Source organism: Trachypithecus francoisi, unplaced genomic scaffold (assembly GCF_009764315.1).
Source record: "Trachypithecus francoisi isolate TF-2019V2 unplaced genomic scaffold, Tfra_2.0 Lachesis_group9, whole genome shotgun sequence".
Taxonomy (NCBI): Eukaryota; Metazoa; Chordata; class Mammalia; order Primates; family Cercopithecidae; genus Trachypithecus; species Trachypithecus francoisi.
In genome coordinates this window covers 55,509,504-55,514,107 of record NW_022681474.1, presented here as the reverse complement: position 1 = coordinate 55,514,107, position 4,604 = coordinate 55,509,504, and the positions used below count along the sequence as shown (strand labels likewise).

Sequence of the window (4,604 nt, the reverse complement as noted above, 5' to 3'; positions counted from 1 at the left end):
AGGAACTAAATGAGGGAAATGAACTAAGTTAGTCTAAACATGAAAATTTTCCTTTTTGGATAGATTTCATGTTTTGAACAGTAGAACTGAGCAGAAATTAGAGAGTTCCTATATGCCCCCCACTCCCACAGCCGCCTTCTATCACAACCCGCACCATAGTAGTACATTTGTTACACCTGATGAACCCCACAGTGACACATCATTTTCACACAAAAATTGAAGTTTGTAATTTACATTAGGGTTCACTCTTGATGGATTTGAACTAATGCGTAATGACGTGTATCCACCATTACAGTACCACACAGAATACATACGCTATGCTACGATCCCTCTGTGCTTTGCCTATTCATTCCTCTCTCCCCTCAGATCCTGGCAAACACCACACTTGTTACCATCTCCATAGTTTTATCTTTTCCAGAACATAATTCAGAATTTTATAGTATACAGCCTTTTCAGACTGGCTTCCTTCACATAGTAACACACATTTTTAAGGTTCCTCCATGTCTTTTCATGGGTTGATAGCTCTTTTCTTTTTGGTGCTGAATAATAGTCCATTGTCTGGGTATACTACAGAGTTTATTTACACATTCATCTACTGAAGGACATCTTACTTTCTTCCAAGATTTGGAAATTATGAAAAAAGCTTCCATACACATCTGTATGCAGCTTTTTGTGTGAACATGTTTTCAACTCACTTGGGCAAATTCCAAGGAGCATAATTGCTGGATCATACAGTAAGAATATGTAAGAAGTTGCCAAACAATCTTCCAAAGTACCATGTTGTATTCCCACCAGCGGTGAATGAGAGTTCCTGGTGTTCCCCATCTTCACCAGCTTTGGTGTTGTCAGTGTTTTGGATTTCAGCCATTGTAACCGTCATGTAACAGTACGTCACTGTTGTTTTAATTTGCATTTCCCTAATGACACATAATGTGGAGCACAGTTATCTTTTGAAAACGTAGAGCTGATCATGTTATTTCTTGCTTCAAGGCTGTATAATGACTTCTCCCTGTCTATAGAATAAAACTCAGACTCCATAGAAATGCTCCCAAGATTATGCATCTCACATTCCTGCCCCATTTTACTTATCTACGTACCTCACCTCATCTTTTTTTTAATTTAAAAAAATTAAATATTTTTATTATATCCTTTTAAACATACAGAAGATAGAAAAAAAGTACAATGAACAGCCATGTCCACCAGTTAGATTCTGTAACATTTTGCCACATATGCATCACATCAAATTTTGTTAAACCATTTTAAACACTTTAAGACGCTCTAACACTTCATTCTTAAATGCTTAAGTATGCAAATTAAGACAGTATTTTATAAACGACAACACCCTTCTCACAGCTCATAAAATTACCAATAATTATCCAGTATCATTCAAAATCTAATCCATATTCCAATTTTCTCAACTGCCTTACCACGGTGCTGGCCTCCCACCCCCACCCCAGTCTTTTACAGATGGTTTTTCAAAATAGGGCCCAATAAAATATTTCACATTGCATTTGGTTATTACATAACTTTTAATCTAGAAGAGTTACCCACTCCACTTCCTTTTTTCTTTCCCAACACCGGTATTTTGAAGAAATGAGGCCAGTTATCTGCTATAACGCTTCACATTCCAGATCTGTCTGATCGTTTCTCTAGTGGTGTCATTTAGTGCTGCTCTATGCCAGCATTTCTCCTTAATTTAAGGAATGTGAGCACCTTCCTTCCTTTTGATTTTGTCTGAAACCCATGTAATAGCCAGTATGATAGCCACTCATGTACCACAAAATTAACATACTTCCCAAAGCATCAGCATCATCAAGAGAATCTGGACATATGGGAGGTGGTGGGGAATTTTTGGTGGTCCAGAAGGAAATGGAGGCAGCCAGCATGATAGTAAGTGGGGTGGTGGTGCTGGCGGTGGTGGTCGTGGGCCATTGAATTTTAGACCTGGCTTTCCTGGTCCAAGTCTTGGCCCTGGCATGGGGTGGGGTGTGGAGGGAGAAAAGAGTTCCACGGAGCAGATTTGGACTTGATGTTATCTGATTTATTTCCAGGAGACCTGGAGTTCTCACTTTCATCTGTTGAAACTTGGCTTTCATTTTCATTCTCTTGAGCATTCTGTTCTATATTATTAGCTACGTCAGAGATTGGGGAAAGTAGATCGGACAGATTTTGCTCCTCTCTATTGCCATATCCAGAGTAAACCACAACACAGGTTTCTCTCTTAAAATCAATTGAAGCAATGGTAGCTGGGTAAATGCAACCATCTTCTGACCAAATGACAGAACATTTGCCCCAACTTTCCACTGTTTTAAGGGAGCTGCAGTATTCTTCTTTTGGCGTTTATTCTTCTTAGCAGGTTTTCTTTTAGGTGTGGCTTTGGGTTTACCTGAAGTTTCACAAATGTCACCACTCTTTAGAGCATGCTTAAATGAAGCCACAGCTTTATCATATGCTTTTATCAATGCTGTATCATCCCAAATGTCAGAATCATCGCTCTGGCCTGTGCCCCGCCGGAACAGCACGGAATCCTCCTGCTCCAGGACGCCGCCACCACTGTCGCCGCTGCTCATCACCATAATAAACTTGCGGGTGCACCTCACCTCATCTTGCAACATCTCTGGTACTTCTATCCTCTAATCACCTGCATCTGCAGCTTCAGAACACATCAGCTTCTATGTTGTTGCTCCTGCTCTGCTCTACTTACTTCATGTGCACACGTGATTACCTGACAAACACCTAATCACCTTTCAACATTCAGCTCCAATATCAACTGTTCCACAGAGTTTTTATACCTACCCCTTTTACACTACTACCTACATCATATATTACACCCATAACAATTTCTTTATTTTATTTTATTTATTTTTGTTTTTTGAGATGGAGTCTCGCTCTGTTGCCCAGGCTGGAGCGCAGTGGCACGATCTGGACTCACTGCAAGCACCGCCTCCCAGGTTCACGCCATTCTCCTGCCTCAGCCTCCCAAGTAACTGGGACTACAGGTGCCTGCCACCACACCTGGCTAATTTTTTATATTTTCAGTAGAGACGGGGTTTCACTGTGTTAGCCACGATAGTATCGATTTCCTGACCTCGTGAGCCACCCTCCTCGTCCTCCCAAAGTGCTGGGATTACAGGCATGAGCCACTGCCCCTGGCCCATAACAATTTCATTTTTTCCTAAACTGAAGGGGGCACATCTGATCTCTATCCCCTACCACAGTGTTTTGCACATGTTGGTACTCATTAAAGCTTTGTTCAAGGAAAGAACAGATATTTTACTCTTTCAATTGATCCTCAGAGCAAACCTGTGCTATAGGTAAGGTATTATCCAAGTTTTAGACATTAATAAACATTTGGTTATCCTCTGTGTTAGCCGGTTTGTGTTGCTATAAAGGAATACCTGAGACTGGGCAATTTATAAATAAAAGAGGTTTATTTTTGCTGATGGTTCTGTAGACTGTACAAGAAGTATAATGCTGGTATCTGCTTCCAGTGAGTGCCTCAGGAAGCTTACAATCATGGCAGGAAGAGAGGAGCCAGCATATTACATGGTGAGAGAACAAGAGAGAGAGAGAAGAAGGAAGTGCCAGGTTGTTTTTTTGTTTGTTTGTTTTTTGTTTTTTTGGTTTTTTTGAGACAGAGTCTTGCTCTGTTGCCCAGGCTGGAGTGCAGTGGTGTGATCTCAGCTCACTGCAACCTCCACCTCCTGGGTTCAAGCTATTCTCTTGCCTCAGCCTCCCAACTAGCTGGGACTACAGATGCGTGCCACCACACCTGATGAATTTTTGTATTTTTAGTAGAGACGGGGTTTCAAGATGTTGGCCAGGATGATCTCCATCTCCTAACCTTGTGATCCGCCACCCTCGGCCTCCCAAAGTGCTGAGATTACAGGCGTGAGCCACCATGCCAGGCACCCAGGTTTTTTAAAACCAGATCTCATGTGAACTCAGAGTGAGAACTCATTCATTACCACAAGGATAGCACCAAGACATGCGCAAGGATCCACACCCATGATCCAAACACCTCCCACTAGGCCCAGCTCCAACACTGGGGATCACATTTCAACATGAGATTTGGAGGGGAGAAAACACCCAAGCCATGTCATGCTCCAAAAGCTTGTTTAGAGGGGTGTTGGCTTCTCACAGGAATCCCATTCTGATTCACTCCAAATGAAGTCCACCAATGTTTATCCAACTCATAACATACATGCACATACAGGAATCTGCTATGAGTTGTGATAACACTAATAGGAAAGATAATTAATTCAGGAATCTGAATTGCATTGTACAGACTTCTAGTGATCCTAAAAGGGAGGGCATTACAGAAAGGAAAGTTGTTTCTTGTAGCACAGCTCTTTTGAGTGTTGTTGCACCATATTTCAAAACGATGAGGAATAGAGTAATACAAGGTGCCAGGCTAATAATACTGCTGGTGATAGGTAAAGGGTCATTGCTCTTAAATAAAAGCTAAATTAAAAAGCTGTACTGTTTATATATGACTTTGTATGGAGCTAACCTTAACCCTCTTTCTTTCACTCATTGAAAGAACTGCTTTTATAATTTTGGATAACATGAATTCTTAAAAACATACTTATGCTATATCAAAT

The 4,604-nt window shown here is 41.1% G+C and overlaps 1 pseudogene across 1 annotated transcript; it reads right to left on the bottom strand.

Moving 5' to 3' along the window:
• Positions 1-1,108: 1,108 nt before the first annotated feature.
• Positions 1,109-2,579, bottom strand: LOC117082076 (annotated as a pseudogene). The gene has a single exon (XR_004436443.1). The product of XR_004436443.1 is annotated as a survival motor neuron protein-like (transcript).
• Between the last annotated feature and the right edge of the window lie 2,025 nt (positions 2,580-4,604).